Raw genomic sequence first — 13,666 nt, 5'->3', positions numbered from 1 at the left:
AGCTCAGAAAGGAAAAAGAGGTACAGAAGAAAATGGAATATTGGTTCTATTGCATGTGTACTGCAATAGTAAATTAATAATGAAGTATCTCTAAAATGTACCAACATGAGTATTAAGAACAAACAAAAAGTTACAAGGATGATTTTGTCCACCTCTTAAGTTGTATACTCAGTTAACAATAAAAAACAGAGGAACAAGTAATAGGTTTATTCCATGCTGAAAAAAAGAAGAAAGAGAACACAACGTTTCGGCCGTGGAGCCTTCTTCAGGTGTGCTACCCACCTGAAATAAAAAACAGAGATTGGTGTATAAAATACCTCTTCATTTCTGTTGCAAATAAATATTGCTGCAATTATGCTCAGATAGATCATGGATATGAAGTGAAATATCAGGCAGAGCCTTTTAGTATACTTGAGTAGTTTTTGTACTTCTGGAGAGCCGCAATCTTATGGGTCTTTATAGTTATCTCCAGACAAATAACCTCTACCACAAACCAAGTGGTAATTTCAAACAATGAAGTTCAGCAAATGAGTCAGTTACTTTTTTAAAGGCAGGAACGACTAAAAATCCAAAAAGCTATTCAAAGATGTGGCCATCCCTACCATACATGATTAGCACACCAGTCAAAGGCAGGATTTGAAATCTGAAATTACAATTAGGTCAATGCCTTTAGTAAACTTGGCAAGTTGATAAATCACAGACTGACTTAAGGTCCTACCCGCTGAAGTCAAGTCAGGTTCTTTGTAAAGGCTAACAAGACAACAGAGCTATTCAAACACATGGAGACAAGGCCTAAGATTGACTCTGGTTTATTTTTTCTATTTTTCCTTTGCTTGGCTTTGACACTTAAAGCATGAGAAATAGGTGGAAGATGTAAATGCACATTGAAATCCACCACATTTTTAGTTACTTGTCATGACTTCATTTAAGTTGCTCTGAACATTTTTGACAGTTGCGGATTAACTTTGAACACACTTGAAAAAATGTGCTTGCAAATAATTCTGTACTTAAACACTGGATTTGGTTTGAAGAAACAGACATCTGCTCATTCTCAGTATTTAATACACGACTTTTGTACCCCCCCAAAAAATGCTCTCAAAGACCAGGCTGAGTGGTCAGCCAGGCTGATATGAATAAGAGATAAAGAGAAGCCAATATTTGCACAGCAGTATACTTCAGAAATCAGGGAGACCTGCTGCATACATGAGGAGGACAGGGCTGACTCTTCATCAAGTTCTAATCTATCGGCTCCACCAGTCTTGGGAAGGATAGAAGGAGCGTACTCTGTTATGCAATGGCACCCAATATGGAGAAACAAGATAAGATCACTTTATTGGCAATATACAATTTCTCACATTAGGAAGTTGTCTTTTCACAGACCCCAGCTTGCTCTCCATGAGACACACAGACAGGGAGAGAAGCTTGGTGTCAGAGCGCAGAGTCAGCCATTTACTGTATACAGCGCCCCTGGAGCAGTTGGGGTTAAGGGCCTTGCTCAGGGGCCCAACGGAGTAGGATTCCTCTGACACTTTTTGTTCTGGACTGTTCTTGGAGAATGGAACGGAAGTGCTTAATCAGTACACATTGAACATTTTCCTGTATTCTTTTGGGCTAAAATACTTTCTGTTGTAGATAATTATGAAATTATTCTTTAGCATACTACAGTATATATTAATAAACATACATTCAGTATACACTGTATTATAATACCAGCTTATGTTCTTCCCCTCATCTGGGCATTGTTTTCTGTCCGTTAACCAATTCCTAATTAACTTGCATGTGTTAAATTCAATTCCTTGGGCTATTTCTGAGAATTAGCATTTCATTTGGATTTTAAAGTCTGGTAGGCCTTGCTTACCTCTCTAGTGAGACTTCCGTAAGCAAGCAAAACAGTAATGGATACAATCAGAGCATATACTGTAGCAGAATATATTTAGAATGTTTTTGTCTAGCGTCTCTTCAATGTTTAATTCTCAAATCGGTAGGTGAGGCATGTTTTTGGGTTTAGGCTTGGTTAATGGATAGGAAAAAGCACAAGGAAGAGGTGAATGGTGAATGCTCAAATTGTAGTGATGTAATTAGTGGCATACGTGAATTAGGACCACTGTTCTTCTTCAAATATACAGTAAAGAGTGTAAGTATTGGACAGTAAAGTGAAAATGGTCATTTCAGACCAATGGATAAATATGATGTAGATTCGTTGCGTACAGTTTTGGTCAACATATTACAAAAAGACATCGCTGCTCTGAAATCAGTCCAGATGCGTTCCAAGGCTTCATGGAAAGATCTCCGAAAACATTGAGTTCAAAATGTTGAGAATCTTTATGGTCTAGGACATGTGAGACTACAAGTTGACCTAATTCAAATATTCAAAATCCTCAAAAGCATTGGCAAAATCAGCTTATTTATAACTGAAATTGGAGTCTTCATTTTTTGCAGAAAGTTATGTGAGAGCAACAGACAGATGAGGGTCTAGAATCACTGTACATACTAGCAGCCAAAACAAGAGGATCTGGATGGGGCAGGTGGCCTCCTCTGGTGTTTTACATGTATGGCTTGCGAGCTGTATGCAGCAGAGGCAGGTCATGACAGAGTGTGAAACATCAATGCTGTTGACCTTGGCTCACTGGACTCTTAATGAAGTGTTTCAGCCAGCAGTTTTCCTCATGTTGCTGAAAAACCAAAATGAAGATAGTTCCTTGGCTAAGCAAATTACTGGAGCATTTTTTTAGACTTAAAGGCAAAACCATATGTTGCCTAATGGGTCTCTTTTGCCTCATAATTCAGCAGCTTAACACTCTCCGGATATTTTTTCTTCGTGTGATTCAGCTATTTGTATTAAATATGCCTTCGCACCACGTATGGAATACACTGAGTACGTGTATCTCCATAGTAATGTGAAATAAGGTAACAAAAGCTACAATGGGCTGTCCCTTGACAACTGGATATTTCCGTCTGTGATTATGAAGTAGCCTAATTGTTTTCTCGTTGTTTCAGAATTAAAAGCATCTTTTCAAGTCAATTGTTAAACCCAAGGGGGCATCCTTGAATTGGTGCCAGTTTATTTTGGTCATCTACTTTTTTCCACCTCAATACTGAAAAGACAATGCTCCGCATTATTTCCATTTGAAATTGCAGTCAATAAAGAATTTTATGACGTACAAAAAAATAATAATTTGCCCAAATGCTTGTTAAAAATGTTGGGATGTGTTGTGCAATATAGTCTGGTCGAAGAAGTGCTATAGTTATTTTTTAAAATGAGAATGAACTCAGGTGTTGCCTCTTTACATTGTACACGGAGAATGGATAAAAAACTGAAGCAAGAACTATTTAATAAAAGGTGGTTCATGTTGTAAGTTATTTCTTATATGAGCATGGAGAAATTAGATGCTGACTTTCTTCAAGATATAGTTGACTGAATATGAAATTACATGTTATTTCATTTTCTGTGTAGTTAAAGTTGAATTGCAAATATTTTACCAGATGTTACCAAAAAACCTTTGAGAGACTGAAAGTAAAGCCACTTGATTAATACTCTTAACATTCTTTTAATTAAAAAGCAAAGCCCCATTCATGAAGGCATCAGTTTCTGGGGTTTTCCTTGAAAGCTTCAATTTCAGCTCAACAAGGATGCTGTTGTATTTAATAAACAGGATCTTCAAATGGAGATGGAAACAGAATACATGCATTTTCTGACATCTTTGGAACAAGATAACAAGACATGCCAGAAGAAACACCAAAGTAAAGCACCAGGAGTGGCAACAATAACTATCAGTGAAGTAATTTTTTGTCATCCCTTTACGGGTGTAATTTGCCAGGTTAGATAGTCATCTTAAAAAAAAAAAATCTTGCTATATTTAATGCTCTAGGCTCCTTTTAGCAGAGAAAGTCTGAGTCACAGAGGTGCTATTGTGCAGCTTCCCAACAATTAGTTTTCTGTGCGTGAGTCTTTTTCAGCCATATGAAACAAATCATGGACTACCTCTGACAAGTGGGAACTCTGGAATGCTCTGCTACTGCTAAATCTCAACTGTGACCATCTGTTCCCCACTGACCTTTTGACTGTGTGTGTGGCTGTGACATTATTTATCTGAAGAAATTAGCCACTTCAGAGGACCGGTTTTGGAAGCAGCACTGCCTGCATTTCTTGTGGCTGTCTGCACTGCCGTCTAGGAACAGTTGGCGGGAATTCGCATTCAGCTGCAATTGAAAATACACATATCTCATCTATTTTTGTGTTTGCTAGCACAAAAGGGGGGGGGGGGAGGGGCAGGATATTTGTTTGTATGTGGTGGGGGTGCATTTGGTAAAAAGAAGAAAAGTTGGGAACTGCCACTGAATGCTTACAGGATATTAGAACTTTTTACTCTCATCCATAATGCAGAGATTGTCCTCATATGCAAACTACTCCCAACAAAACAATCTATTGCTGCTTAAGGAAGCTCCAGCCAGTCTGCTGCATGGAGCATGTTTGCTCAAACTCGGCAAGCATGGAATACAGTGAGCACATTTTCACTGCAGTGAGTGATGACCAGCTCTTCATTGTTTTAGCCAAGGCTCAGAAATAGAACATGTCTCCAAGGAACTTCAAGTTCCCTAAATGTCATCAGTCAGACATGCTACATGCCAGCCTGAATGAGAGTTCAAGAGAGTTCAGGATCGTCAGAAGAATCTGCGTGCGCACCTGTTTGCATGTAATTTGTCTCAAAGCCTGAAGACCAGCACATGGCATAAGCTTCATGCTTTAATTCACTACTCCCCCCTCTGACATGTGAAACCTAGATCACTGCAGGGAGGCAGTGACCAACTGTATGGAGCCATGACCCAGAATTGTGAACACAATGACAGCTTGTCACCAGGCTATCGTAGTTACACGCTGTTGACTGATGCTTTCAAATCTACAAGGTTTTCGGAGAAAAGTGTTACGTGGTCTATATCTTTAAATTTAGTGTTGCGTAACCTCTCCATTACATACTTTTCTGGCAGCATCTCTGAAGCCATGTGTATGGGTAAAGAAGTCAAGCAGATCGTCATCGTCAGCTGGAAAACATCTAAAAAATCCACATCTCTGAAATCAGTATCATTAACAGTTAATTATAAGGCCTATATAATTTTATATGGAACTCTGTACAACAGCTCATAATTCTCCTGCTTTTCCACTGAAATGGTTACTGCCCTTCCATAGTGTTCTCTGTACAGCAACCCCTCCATAGTTCTCAAGAACTGTAGAAGGCTTTTATTAGGTGTACGAATACAAAGACTTGTTTGATTTATAATGGGTAATCCAAACATTGTATAGCGTATCTGTTTATTCGATACTATACATACCGTAGTCATCTAACTGTAAATCCATTGACAGCGCCAAGACATAAAAATCGTGGATCACACAGGTTGGTCTGTATTCTTGCACATGTTAGACTTAAAACACTGATTAGATTTCCATGAACATCTTAATAATAATAATTCAATAATGATTCAACATATAACACATTCATTTAATGAGGCTGGATTTCAGATATATATAGATACATTATTATTTAATTAACAATATCAGACAACAAATATCCTCATGTAAATAAGTACATGAACCCTTAGACTCTGTAACTGGTATCACTTCCTTGAGCAGCAATGACATCAACTAGATGTTTCCTGTCAGTTTAAAATTCCACGATTTTAAGATAAAAGTTTTACATCAATGATCTTTCATGCATTTCTGAAGAAATCATCTTTAATCAGTTATCCGTCTAGGTAGTTAAAAGGAAATCTAACCTAATGCTTTACGTATACTTCACTGACACAGTCCAGTAAGATCAGCATTCTGACTAACATTATTAACTCAGATTATTATTCCGGGTACTTGTGACAAAACGTATTGCTTCTTTCACTTTCTGAATTAAGTTTGACTAACTTCACTGATAACACTGTAGAATACAAGTTATGCATCAGAAATAAAAAAAAAAATCACATGACTTCTATTCTTTCTGTTATAGCTGCATTTTATTTTATGTTTAATTTAACTTTGGTTACAGATTTCCTAGGCAGTTTGCAGCACTATTAAAACTCTTTTATAAAAAAGAAATTCTAGAGACAGTGTCTAACCTTGCTTTGCATACTACTATTGCTCTAACAAATTAACAAATTCAATTTTGTCTTTGCCTGCTAAAGGATAATAGAGTTAAGAGTCAGCCTTATGATTAATCTCCCGTTTACACTCATTTAATAGAGCAGAACGGGGTATCAAAGCTACCTCTCTTTCTTGTTTGGAGTAAACAAAGTGAGCTCCCAGTCACTGTGGCCACAGTGCAAACACATTTACTGGGTCAGAGGTAGTTGGGATAATATCATGAATTTCTAGGAGATGGGCACAGACAAGGAGCACACCTACATATTCTGTAACGTGATAATTTCCATCAGACTTCGATATTTTGTCCCTTCTGTGGCCAATGTTTTTGTATTTCATTAATTACCTCTGTAAGATCTTGCTCTTCACTCTATTCAACACTTCATTGTTAGCTATGGCCTCAGCTCTACTCAGGAATACTCTTTCTCACACAGCCTTGGTGACCCCAACAGAGGCCACAGCCCAACTGACGAGAGCTCCCGGTGGAATGAATGGAGACGTCACCCCACAGTCTACCATACCATGCCATGGTCTACCCACACACATCACTGTCTTTGAAGAAACGATGGCAATTAACTTTCCGAACTAAAACTGGGAAAGGCAGAGAGCAAACTGTACCACATCCTCTCTCATTAGAAGTAATTCAATTAAAACGATTGTACAGTAGGAGAGCGCAAAGAGAGGCCTGGTATATGATCATTTTAGATTTGATGGGGTGCCTTTCTCTGATGATATTTTCCTAAAAAATAAAACCATGAATATAACCCAAAGCTACTCAGTTCCTAAAGCAAATTATATGAGTAGACTACTGAATTTAAACACATTATAGGGGGATATTACTTCAGGGAACAGACTCCTTTTTTACTACAGTGTTGTCCAATGTGTAACTGCAAAGTACTGCATGGATGGACCAGAATAATAAACACACAGAAACACAAAACATGAGTGTGATGGATTTATTGAGATGCTGAATTTAGACAACATAAGGAAGCATAACTATAGACTGCTACTATAAATTCCTTAATAAATGTATTTCATAGAGAGACTTTGTGTGACTAGAAAGAAAATGAAAGAAATGTAGAGGTTTTAAAAACTCTGATAAACTGAAGTGCTGAATTTTAATTATTTCATGCAGTGTATTAACTTTCAAACTTTTAGTTTTAAGATCGGTGATTGGGGTGCTTTCTCCTGAACTCCATCTCTTAATATAAAGCAGCTCCCAGTTGGTCGTGGGTTTCAGCTTCAGAAAAAGGCAGCTCTGAGTGCAGGGAAGGCAAGGGTGTTCTTGTAAAGAAATGATTGTGCTGGGGAGCCAGTTACCTGGAAAGAGGTCATTAGTGCAGCATGATTAAAACTGGCAATAAAAATCACCTTTCATGTTTAAATTATGTCCCTGAATTACATTATAAACTGTGGTTGGAGGAAAGAAACCCAGGTGGGGGCTGGGATTGGCCAAGAAAGTATGTGGTAGGCCCTGGAAAACATTTTTAACCTGGCCAGTCTCCAGCAATTGGGAAACGGCCAATAGATGTGCTTAAAGAAGAAATTCCAGTCTAGCTTAGCTGGTGTTTCACTTCTTTTTAGTCAAATAATTATTCCATCCAATGCACTCTGTACAATGCTTAATGCATTAACTACAGAATTAAATGAAGTCTTTTGAATGCTTCCATTTATTGTGTTACTTTGCTTTTGTTGCCTTTACTTTTCCATCAAAGAGCAGCTAATTGATTAAAGGATCTCGCCCAGCTATTTCTTGAAAGAAGGTACTGTAGGGCTATCAGCTCCAGCATCATGGACAATGTAAAGAACATCTGTGTTTCACTGTGGATTCTGAAGAAGTCCGATGGGTTGGGTATTGCCAACAAAATGTGAATACTTCAATCAGGTCCCTTATTAGAAGCCTTCTGTGTTCAAGGCTGAAAAAGTTCAGTTCTTTTTAGCCTGTCAGTTTTGGACACTCCTTTGATCCTGGGAACATTCTTAGTTGCTCTTCTTTGGACGGATTCCAGGGCAGTAGTACAGTATCTATTTTGTGATGTTGTGACAAACATTGTACACATGAATCAGATGTCCTTCTGAATCAGCTTCCATTATGGACAGCCTAAGACTCTTTGATACTGCTGTAAAGTTAATTTTCTTAATTGCCGTTTTGAGGAGATGCCTTCCATTTGGTTTTGCTTTTTTGTCATTGTATTATTTCATTTTTGGTCCCACCCTTTTGTTTTGGAAAAGACACAAAAGGTTTTCTTCAAAACAGAGTGAATTAACTGCACAAGAATGAGGAGCCTAGAAATAGTTAAACAACAAATTAAACAACAACTACGGTAAAAATACAATTTTTGCACTTCCAATTACAGAATTCCAATATTACTATTTTGTCTGTTCTGGATCTTTTCTATAAAAACAAGCAAAAAAAGTCTTTGAAATTGTGTCCAAATGAAAGCCCTGCAAAGGGTTCTTTTGTTGTGTCACTGTCTATTTGTACTTTTTCTTTTATCTCTTTAATGGCTTCATCACAGTTCATTACCTCTGAAGAGATGTTATCCTGAATATGAAGTTGAACCTATCCAAGAATCTAACAAAGAACCCAAGTCTTTTCAGAAACTCAAGTGAACTTTACTTTGATAAGTAGCTTAATACCTGAGGAGTTTGTTATGTTTTATCCATCTAATCCCGATGACACATTGCATTTTAAAGCTTATTTATATCTTTTGTGGATAACATAAAAGGAGTATGTCTGATTTTTTTCCCTCTGGCCGCAAAACACACAGTCTTCAGACCAGAACAAATAGAGCTAATTGTATTAGCTGAGCAGAATGTCTATGAATTGCTGTAGAACTACACCCAAATAACAGAAATGCAAATGAAAGAAGAGGGGAAGAAAAAACATTTCAGGTAGTAAATTAAAAGAAATGGCATGTGGAAACTTATATTAAGCCTGAACACGTTCTGTTTTCTACATGTTCTCTGAATACAAGCTTTATGGCAACAGTAAGCGCTAACAAAGTGGATTTCATGGGCGTCTTAAATGTGGAAAGCAAAATAATTACTCTTGTGTGGAAAAGGAACATGAACCGAGGAAGAAAATGTTTTATCGTTACGACTCCCACTGCCTTGTAGTTACTACTTTTTTCCAATTATGCTCAATTGGTGGAAGTGTACAGTTACTGCCCAAAGGGGGAAAACTGCTATACCCATAAGTGTAAGTTGTAAAACAAACATTGAACAACAATACAAAAGGCAATTTCCTACAAAATGCAGAAGATGCACTCTTTCTAAATGTTCCACACACTCCCTGGCCATTTAGAAAGACCTGTTCAAGTTGAAACAGGATTCCAGAAGACAAATGGAGTGTGTTTTTCCTTTGTGTAGGCACAAAAACCTTGATGAAAAGTAACTTTGTCTCATCATGCTGTCAGAGGCCCACGCTTTGTGTACTTTTTTTAAAGTGAGGGCACAAAAGTTTACATCTCCAAATATTTTCAGCAAGATTTAATTATGATGGAAAGTAAGGGGAACCTCAACACTGAAAAGAATGGAGATTGTTTCGTTTAAAACAAGATGTACTGTAGAGTGCTGAGGACATTCCTGAGTTATAGCAGGACACTTTTAAAAGGTAAAACAGGTGGTGAGACGGCAATATGGTTCAAGAGATCATACACACCCAAACAGAGGAAACAAATTCTGGATTTGGACAGGGACTATGGGGAAAAGGATACGTGATTCATTATATGAAAGAGGACAAAAAACATTTTATACACAATTAAATAAAAATAGGCTATTTTAAGGTTTTCGCAAATTGCAGTTAAAGACAGGCAGTGCCTCTCTGGTCGTGAGTCATTTCAATAGTCTAACTGCTTTTATCCATCCAAAGTAACACCAGAAATAGCAATACTTTCTACATAATATATGTCCTGGAAATGTCAAAACTATCATTCTTCATGGTCATTCAGGAATGAAGATTCTATAAAGCTTGTAAGCATAACTTCTATGTTGATAATAATAATAAGAAAAAAAGACAAAGAAGAAGAAATCCTATTTTCCTAGCCTCTTTATAAGCAATCGTGTTGCCCTTTGAAACACAGAAAAACTGCCAATTAAATATAAAGTAAAACTTACAAATCTGAAAGAAAGCAACTACAGAAGATAAAACACTCACAAAAAGATCTGTCATAAACTGTGGGTGGCTTGGACATGCAGTGGTGAGTATTACCGCCTTGCAGCAGTGGGGTCCAGTGTTCAATTCCGGACCTGGGGTACTATCTGCATGGAGTTTGCATGTTCTTCCCGTGTTTGGGGAAAAAGTGACTGTTTTGGGCTATTTTTTAATACTCGCACTTGGATTGTTAATTTTTTCCTCTTTCACCTTCTCTAAAAATGCTTTTAATATTCATGCCATATTCCCGTAACATGCAATAAATCACAGTGCTTATAAAACAGTTTGGACTTGTTGAGCAGTCTGATATACGCCTGTTAATATATCTGGATTTTTTGTGTTTTTTTCCTCTCAGTAGATTTTAGTGATGAAAAATGAACCGAAAAAAAGTCTTCTTTGAAATAGAATTACCCAAGTCCTTATGAAATGACCTTGGATGATTAACTAGAGAAATGCTACATGCCGTTTCAATAACTAACATTCTTTACCTGTAAGTCATAAATGTATTGCCTTATATTCTCAATGCCAAGTTATATTTTAACAAAATCATTTTAATATTTACTTTGCAACAAGAAATTATCAATCGCTGATTGCACCTCAGCCATACCCATTATGCGTACAATTCTCAATACAAGAAGTGTTTTTTATTGAAGCAGTAGAATTTGAATACCTTTCCTACAAAGTACCTTACTCTTTCAAAAATTCAAAAGAGGTTGTAGCATTCTACACTTTGCATTTACATTTACTTTTACCGACTAGCTAAGCTGAAACAGATTACTATTAAGCTTTTATGAAATGCTACCAGATTTTTTAAAAGAAGAGTCCTGCACAGGGACTAAGGAGCGGAAACCTTTTTAACATATTCACTGAAGCAGGTATTTTGGGGGACCGTAGTCATTATTCCTACCACAATCGTTTAATCTATTATAAGTCAGCAATCTGTGATTAGACAGTCAGTCGAGCTGAACATTGATAGGGAAAGCAACATGTTAAGTCCAAGGCTGGGTATTAGGGAGCATGAGAAGCAGGTGAAGCTGTGTCCATGGGCACCACCAGAACTGACAGTCAGTGAAACCATTTATTTTTATCCAAGCATGAGCACTTCCAAAATCTTAGAAAAACACGGCTTATGTTTTTCCTGGAGGAAAGGAAGCGTGGTGGGGTTGAATACAAAATTATAATAATAAAAAGAGCTTAATGGCCATCAGATACAATCAGAGGTTAGGTGTATTTAACTCCATGCCAATAAACCACACCTTTTTATCAGCCTGTAGATCTGCCCTGCCCAGGAGTTTGTTACTAATTTCGGAAATACTTTGTTTGCCTTGTTTTTTTTTTTGCTTTCAGCTTGGCCACTTAAGTATTCAAACTTGCTTGCTTTTCACGCGGGTGATACTTTTGGGAGAAACATGAACAGAAACGAGACTCTTCAGTCAGAAGGTGGCGTCTTTAAAAATTAAACTTTTCCAGGTGTCCTGGTTCCTGTTTGAATGGTCTTGGCATTGTGCAGGCTATCAGAATGCATCACACATCCTCGAGAAAATAATAAACCATTCCCAACTGAGTGATAAAAATAAAGAAATAGCATCCCTTATTTATTGTTTTAGTTGTGGGCCATCTGACTAAGCCTCCTGATCAGCTTTTTATATTTGGATATTTTATTCATTTGTTGTGTACTTAACACTTTAAAAATGACATTCTATAACAATCATTTTTAAGGATATGGAAGTAGAACATCAACTCGACAACTATATTACCAGGACATACATTTATAAACCAGTAAGAATTGGCTGAATACAGTGGCCTGGATATCACTGGGTTGAACTTGGACCATGTCACTAATTGCAGTGCATGACTGGAAGAAAGCTGGTAGTTAAGGATGGGCCTCAGTCTGTCTTCTTCTGTAAACCACGTAGAATTCTTTGTCTTTTGAAGGTCCTTTAAGGACCTTGAAGGACCAACAGCTTTACAAAGCAGCACTCACAGCACTAGTTATTCATCACTATTCAGTGATGGTAAAGGCAACCCCAGCACTCTTTTTCCATCATAAACTAGCTTCTCAATCCTGCCCCCTCAGTAATCTCCACAGCCACCACTGGAAAGAGAAAGGGAAAACTCTTTTCTCGACTTTTTAAGGATAGAATTTTCATCATCAGACAAAAATAAAAAAATATATCACCGACTTCGATTCCTACAGTATCTCTCCTGCTGCCAGTATTTCTCAAATGAAAACAGCAGTATTTTCCTTGGAGCCTATTCTTACTTCTCAATTCAAAGAGCACTTGTTCAGACTCATTTTATCAGTCTGATTAATAAAACCCTGAAGACGGATGCAGTACCATCTCTGCTCAAGACAGCTTCCGTTACTCCCCTCTTGAAGGAATCTAACCTTGACTCAGAACGACTATCCAGTGAGGGGCCTATCTCCAAACACTGGTGCTCACAATGCCGTCAAAGTAAGGGTTTTTTTATTACTATTTTGCCATTAGTAAATTAATGTGTAATTAGAAAAAAACAGACTTTAGTGAAATTATGTTTTTATACACTGTGGCTACAGAGGTACACTAAAACTACTACTAGTGTGTCACCTTGAATTTCCAAATTTTTTTAGGCCTGTTCATTAATTGTCAGACAGAACCTCTCTGGGCTTTTGTTGATCTCCTCTCAGGGAAAATGTCACAGCCCTGTGCTTCTTTGCTCTCTACGGCAGGTTTCGCTCTTATTTTACAAATCACCAACTTGAAATATTTTTATAAGATAAACACAACACTGGAGTACTGGAGTTTCTTAATCACTTCAGCTCAATCAACTCTGTTCTTTCAGCTTTTTGCTTATTGTCTGAACCAAGCACACAAACATAGTACTCTTCAAACCAGTTCATCCTAATTTGTCAGGGACACACACACTACCTTGCCATTCACTGCTCTATTCTTCCTGCACATTGCTAAGGTTACACTAAAGGGTATCCCTAAACGTTTTCTCAAGAGTCCCTTGCTCAGTGAATCTTACAGGCCTGTAAGTCAGCTCAGTTGATTGTTATCAATTGAAAAAAAATCCCTCCAGAACTCTCATTCCTTATTATTTCACACTAAAGCCTAGATACAAACTTAAACCCTTTTTTTTCCTGGTTGCTCTAGTGAATCTTGCCTTTGGTTCAGGGGAGTAACCCACTCCCCACAGAACCTGTTCTATCTGCTCTTTTCTCTCATGTGGAATTTCACTCCTGCTGGATGCCAATTAGTCAATCAGCCAGGTGTGTCTCGTTTTACCCGGTTTGTTTTTCTTAAACTCACCTCTAATTTTCTCACAAATAGTAAAAAAACAACAAGTTTTTTTAAAACACTGACATACTCTACATGTCTGGCAAAAATTGTTTTGATTATATTTTA

Source organism: Lepisosteus oculatus, chromosome 19 (genome assembly GCF_040954835.1).
Source record: "Lepisosteus oculatus isolate fLepOcu1 chromosome 19, fLepOcu1.hap2, whole genome shotgun sequence".
NCBI lineage: Eukaryota > Metazoa > Chordata > Actinopteri > Semionotiformes > Lepisosteidae > Lepisosteus > Lepisosteus oculatus.
The sequence above is the reverse complement of the archived record's forward strand: the minus strand, read 5'-3'. Positions refer to the sequence as shown.